We start from the raw sequence: 7,262 nt of genomic DNA on the forward strand, positions 1-7,262 counted from the left end.
ATCACAATAATATTCCTGTTTGGTGAGAGGTCTCGATATTTGCAGGTACTTCTGAACTTTTCTCTTCTGAAGATGTACTTAGTATTCTAGGCCGTTTTCTATTTATTCTTTGATCGATCGATTCTTCACTGTCTGATGATGGTGGATCAAACTGGTACACATCATTCATCAAATCGCCTAAATCGTAATTTTCTATTTCGCTGTCGTCTCTTGTAAAATATTCTTCAATATTACTTGCCATTTTGAAGAGTGTCACAAGTAAAAGATAATCAAATAGATTATAGAAGGCACTATCGTGAATAAAGATTATATAGGGCACTATCTTAGACTCTCCGGTACGTGACGAGCCTCTGAGGTTTTTGGAAGTTGTTATAAATTGTCTTTATGCCGCGGATTTTCTGGGTGTCCTCGGTCGTTGTCTGGTATGGAACAGTCCGCGAAACAGATGCGACTGCCCTTGAAACAGGTAGACAACTGTTATAACGAGGCATTATTGGCATTTGTTTACTGCCGTTACTAAGGAATGCATTTATATTTATCTCACACAAGCGTAATAGTATTACTTCTGCGTAGGTGTTCGGAAAAATTGTCAAACGCATATATGCGTCCTTGATCCATGCCGGACACTTGCAGAAAACGCATATATGTGTTTTTACTCCACACCGATAGCTTTCGCCAGACGCATATATGCATCCATAGCACTCTTAGGGTTAAGTAACGTCTTTACGATCAGTGATTATTCCACGTTTTAACAAAAAGTCCAACTTAGACTTTGACGAAAAAGTAAATTCGCCATCCTATTGACCGCGGATTCGTTATCGAATCTTAGACCATTGTACTAGTGTCTAATCATCGCGGTTACTTGTCAACTCTGCAAAATCCATACTTGTGTTAATAAACGTTACTTCAATTGTATAACGACGATGGATAGTTCCAATGAAGATTCGTTTCACGCCACTAACTCTAATAATAATGTGAATCCGACATATATATAACTACTAATGTATATATAACAAGGTATAACTTACCAGCTTCGTTAATGGAAAGAGTTCTGTAGCAGCACTCGACAACAAAGAACTTTCCAAGGGTTTCATCGGTACATAGTATACTACCGTTGAAAAACTGTTTACAAGAGATCGACAAAACATAAGCAAGGCTGCGACGAAGCGTAAGTGCCAGCAAGCCTAAGGAGCCATCGATATCCCTACGGTCCTTCCGTCAAATATTTTGAAGGCTTAGGGGGTTGTGACATCAATCTCATCTCAATCATAAGATATCGACCCCGAGTTTCGGACTTCTTTGGACACATCACCACCTTATCATCATAGCCTACACCAAGGCTGTGACGCACCTTAGTCCACGTCATAGATAAGACATCGACCCCCGACCTTCGGACACTTTTCCATATCATAACCTACATCGAGCACCCTCAACATCCTCAAACCAAATTCGTATATAAACCGAGGCTTGATCCAGCTCGGATCGCACAAGTCGTAAGTCGAGTTAATGTGACAAAGTCGTTAAGCGAGTTAATAAATACGTCGTTAAACAAAATGCCGAGTATTTCTTTGGCACCATACACGTCCTACTAACCACCTCAGTTCGTATATTGGAAAGAAGATGCATCAAGGCTTTTCCGAGTACACATAGATCCGAACATAGTGAATTTAAAAGATACGTTAAAAATAAAAAAAGTCTACGATTTAGCCAACATATACTGCATTGACTGTGACATCCTAAAACTGACAAGAAATCACTTCGCTCAAGCTGCAAAGATAAAAGAAAATAGCTTAATTTTCAGTTGTCTATTTCCAAACGAATTATACCAAAAAAATACACTCAAGACAGGCTAAATGTACAGTCCGTAGATACTAGGTGAAGATACAATATGGCTCTTCCGCAAAAAAACACAAAGGACAAACACAGAAAAACATAAAAAAGTATTACTGGATACCGAAATCAAAAAGAAAAGGAGAACCGCGAAACGTCACCAGCGTTCAATCTCTCCATTTGTAAAATAAATGTAAATATTGTAACATATTTAAATGATATCCTTTCTCCACCCCTTCCTTGCCCTGTCCTCCTTTCACCTCTTTTCACAAACAATCAACCTCACAAAAACCAAAAATAAACTACCGATTTGTTCAGTTTTATCAGCAAACTTTCAGGACAAAAGAAGAAAAAAGGTCAGTATTGTATAAAAGTATCGCGTATGAGCAGCTTTAATACAATCAATTACTGTAATGTAAAAAACACGTAAATCCTATTCCAAATATTGTATAACTACGTCATGCCGTCACGTTTAACGATACTTTTGCCAAAGCCACTTCTCAACTGAAATTCTTTGTTTATTGAGTACGTAACATATGTAATCTGTATTTTCTTGGGCAATAAACGTTATAGTTAAAAAATTAAAAAAGTACTCGTTCTCGTCCGATAACGAAAGTTAAGATGAAGAAAGTACTTAAATGGGTGACCGCTTAGGAACTCCGCGAGGTGTTAATCTTTTTATTTTTCCAATCTTTTTTACTTTCCTTAATAATCTATTTTTAATAATCTATAATCTAAACATGGAGAAATAGAAATGTTTTAGTATTACGTGACTAATACCATATATCACTCATTTTTGCACACATTTATATTTTTCAAATATTCTTGTTTTGTACATTAAAAGCAAATAAGAATATCACTTATTTCAGCTAACGCCATACCGCGCTGAATGGAATCGTTCTCGTCTGAAGGCAGTTTGAGAGATGGAATAGAGTTTGGTTGTTTTAATGTAAAAATTTTATTTCTCTGTGGGACATGCTAGCAGAGTCCTTTTTAAAGATATTTTTTATTTTGTTTGCCCAGTGTTGATTTATCGAGTTTGCAAATTCTTGTTTCAGACACAACTTTATTTTGTGCAAAAGGTACTTTAATAATTCTAAATCTTTTCTTTTATCGCAGGAATAGTTTTATTTTAGATTGTTTATTTTGGATGGTATGCAGCATTTTTTTTTTTATTATAGATATAGGGTTCGAAAGCCGATTTTTGTTTTATTTTTAGTACGGATTCTTGAAGGGCGGTTTGTACATGTTCGTACATGTTTTTCTATTTCGTCTATAAATGAGTCGATTTGCCTCTTTCCTAGATTGACATTGTTGGGGATATTTAGGTCGCAGTTCTTTTCGAGCTGATTTTGTAATCTTTCTTAGTTTGTTTCTTTGTACTTGTACCTGGGTCCGTCACTCTGTGTTTCTAGGGTTAGGAAGTCAGATGTATTTTTGTTTACTTGGAATACGAGAGCGTTATGGTCACAATCGTAGTCTATGGTTTTGAGCGTGTTATTTGCCCGTAAATTAAGGAATTGTAATTGTATATCTCCAAGGCATATGGCTAGGTATGAGCCTCCTTCTGGGCAAGAGTCAATCCTTTCTTCGTGCGTTTTTAATGATTGTTATACTTCGTTTAATTGTGTTTGTTGTTCATTTAGGGCTTTGAATATGCTTTTTTTGAAGTCTTCGATAAGTTTATTACGTTCAGTTGGGGTATGGTTTTAATTGGATTCGGATTTTGAATTACGCGCAGTAATAAATTTGTTTGATGTGGCTGGTTTTCGGAGACTTGATTTCGGCTTATTCCTTGTCTTAGGACGCCTGAGAACTTTAACTACGGGATGAATTTGCGGCTTATTTGAGCAACGCGTTTGTTTTTTATTCTTTGCATTTGTTGATATTTTGGGTATCCTTTATACAAAGCAGGATATCCGTAGTTTTTACAATTCATGCAGTGCACTTTGTCTTTGTTTACCGCGTCTTTTACGCGGTTTACATTTGTGACATTGCGTTATGTCATTTTTTCTGACTTTTTCCCATTTTACCCTAAAGTAATTTAGATGGTTCATTTTTAGAGTAGGTTACAAATATTGCTTTGTGGGGATACTTGGATTATGTAAATTAGAAGTAATACATCGCTCTCTATTGATCTTTTTGTTAAGAAGCGCCAATCTTTTGTCAATTGGACGTCCGATATCTGTAGAACCTTTAGTAAGACCGTGTGGTGCTTCTCCGATTTGGGTGTATATACGTAAAAGGCTGTCTTAACTGCATTTAGGATTTCTTTCGCTTTGTTAAAGTCTGGTATATTTCGTAGGAATAGCACGTGTTTATCTGCGTGTATTCGTTTAATGTGGAATGACTTTGTGTTTAGAGTCTCTTCAATGAATTTTACTGTCTCCTTCGTGTCTTGGTGGGTGATGTATATTGGAGGCGGTTTGTCTTTATTTGTGAGGGCTGTGGTGTCAGCGTTTTTCCCTGTAGGGGCTAGTGGCCCGTCTGGGATATGTCTGGCTTTTCCGTATTCAAGTTACTGGATATATGGGCCCCCTGCGTTGTCCATTTCGCTGGGCTGCGCCTGGGACGTTGAGGGTTTCGTTGATGATGGTATACCTCTCGGTCCATTCTTTATTCTCTTTCGGACTTGTGATTTCCCGTCTTGAGGAGCCGTATGCCTACTTGCTTTCTTCCGTAAGTTTTCGTTCTTTTTCCTTATTATTGTGAATTCTTTTATTGTCATTATTTGAGGGTGTTGCTGTATCCGAGATAGGCTGGACTTTTGTGATTGCAATACGCCTATTTTTCCTATTTTTCGTCCATATCGCTGATAATGGGGAGCTATCTGCTGAATTTATAGTTTTGTTTTTTTTGCGCTTCGCGTCTGCTGTTGTGCTTTCCTCTTTGCTTACACTTTCCTCGCTACTTTCTGCCCTTTTACTCCTGTTCACCAGGTTTAGCGGATGGTTGATTTTCCGCGTCCTTTGGGTACCAAAGCTTGTGTCGCTAAGAAAGTTCTTGATCCATTTTTGCTGTATTTTTCTTTTGATTGCTTCTGTGGCGGCACTGGACCACGGAAATTTTCAACAGCTTCGCGACACAAAGCGCTATACCTTCAAAGCGCAAGGCCGACGGCCTAATGTACCATCGATATCCCCATGGTTCTTTCGCCGAATATTCGGAAGAATGCATACGCGGCAACCGGACTTTTAATAAACGCACGCGATATCGAGGGGCACCAAGGGAAAGAATCTGTTTGGTTTCGAAACAAAAATTCATTCTGCCCCGAGCTGCGGAGTACGAAAGGTTAAGCGAAGCCAACACAATTGGAGAAACGGGTTATTAACTCTTGAGAGTTCGGTGTTAATCGTTACTTGTTATTTATTGTTAATTGTTAAAAGTTTAATAAACGTTATTGTTGAAAATCAAGAATGTTTCTTGTGGGCACTTTCACCGACGATCACCTTACTTCTTTCATTCTGTCTATCTTCTTTTCTTCTCTTATTTTCTTCATAGTTTTTATAGTGAGCATTATTTATCACTTTTCGTTATTGAATATCACTATAAATTGGCAAACTCACTAACAAGTCTTGCGCCTGGTATTTTTGGCCAGTGAGGTCCGACCTGCTGGGGGGTTCACAGCGCTCTGACAAGAAAGAAAGCATTCAGTTCGGTATGAGCGTTAGTTAAAGCAATCAATTTTGTTATTTAATATCATTGAATAAAAAATATTTACAAAACATACAATTATGTTGTAGGATAAAAAAGATATGTGAAACCTTGGCTGGCTTCGTTTTCAAGAAAATTGATTGTAAAGTTAAGTAGAGGCAATTTCATAATTGATTTTCGCGAAAACAAAGCGAAAAATGTCATTTTACATTTTCGACTTCATTTTCATCGCGCGCAGGGAATCATCGCCCTTCGGTTTGTATCATAATTTTCAGCACATGTATTTTTGCATTCTTTCAAACGACATACGTATATATAATACTTGTACATTCTCTAATTTCGAATATTGAATACATGTAACATTACCGGATGATATAAACAGAGCAATATATAAGTAAGCGTGTATGCAAGAATGATACAACGTATGGTGACAATCGTTTAATGCTGAAAAGATATTTTCTTGATGTATACGACCATAGCTTATTAACATTTAGCCAACCGCGTGCGCCAGAGCCAGCTATACGCTGTCCACCGTGCGGTTTTCTAAGTAACGAGGACTAATATTCACTAATATCTGAAAAACAAAGAAGTCTACAATTATTTAAGTGGTCAATTATATTTTGTAGTAATGATTTTGTTTAACGATTTCACATGTTATTTATACAAAATATCAAATTAAAAGTATATACTAAAAGTATAAAAAGATATAGGTAAAATTAAAAACATTAAAGATGACTAAAGATAAATGACACGACTTGAACGTGAAGTTAAAAATTCATAATGCATTTTAATATTTTTTCATAGTGTGATATCGTTCGACTATAACTTTATTTAGTCATAACTGATAGTGTAACTTTTCAATTAATTTTAAGACCACTAAATTGGTGTATTTTATGACATATTGCACTTAATAAAAGCAGAAAAAGAGTCGAAATTAATTGGGAACAATTCCAGGTAAACAATAACTGATAATAACAATAACAACGAAAAAGAAAACGCTTTACTAAAGTCAAAAAGGGAGATCTCCCCGTTCGGTCACACAGCGATGTTCTTCACAGAGGGGAGATCCGATGGTTCGCTTGGCTAAATGTTAAGAAAAGTAAAAAGAGAGCCAACACCACACGGAGTTCCCAAGCGGTCACCCATCTAAGTACTAACCGTGCCCAGCGCTGCTTGACTTTCGTGATCGGACGAGAACGAGTACTTTCAACGCGGTATGGGCGTTGGCTGAAGTAATCAGTTTTGTTATTTCATGTTATCGAATAGATAAAATATATAGGGGCACATGATTTAGAGAATAATTCAAATCATGTTGTTGTTTTTCCTCGAAGTATCAAGACCGTTAGGTTACAAGTAATGTAAGAACAAATAAACTCCGGGCAAAAGAATGTCGCCGCTACATACAACCGTCAAACGTAGACGAATTCGAATTTTCCGGTTTTCCCCCGACTAGTATAAATAAACGGACGCGATCGCAAGGAAAGAAGTTACAGTCAGTTGTCGATCAGTTATCAACCAGTTATCAGCGATCTAATTAACGAGTCAATAACGATCCTATTTTACGACTTATATACTGCCTTAGCGAATCGGTTAGTACGAGCGTCTTTGCGAGCATTATCTGTATACTAATTTATCATTTTAAATATATTCAACAACGAGCAATCTCGCACATTAAACCTCACCGACCAACCGCCCTCTACAGATAAACCTCTACAAATATTTAAGAAAACATACATGTATGCATGAGGATAAATGGTATTTTGAGACGTCCATTCAGA

General features: G+C 37.0%; 1 non-coding gene across 1 annotated transcript; it reads right to left on the minus strand.

Moving 5' to 3' along the window:
- Nucleotides 1-6,593: 6,593 nt before the first annotated feature.
- LOC117232453 lies at nt 6,594-6,712 on the minus strand. The gene has a single exon (XR_004493132.1). It is a non-coding gene; the product is annotated as a 5S ribosomal RNA (ribosomal RNA).
- Between the last annotated feature and the right edge of the window lie 550 nt (nt 6,713-7,262).

Source organism: Bombus vosnesenskii, unplaced genomic scaffold (assembly GCF_011952255.1).
Source record: "Bombus vosnesenskii isolate JDL3184/JDL3185 unplaced genomic scaffold, Bvos_JDL3184-5_v1.1 scf7180000013288, whole genome shotgun sequence".
Taxonomy (NCBI): Eukaryota; Metazoa; Arthropoda; class Insecta; order Hymenoptera; family Apidae; genus Bombus; species Bombus vosnesenskii.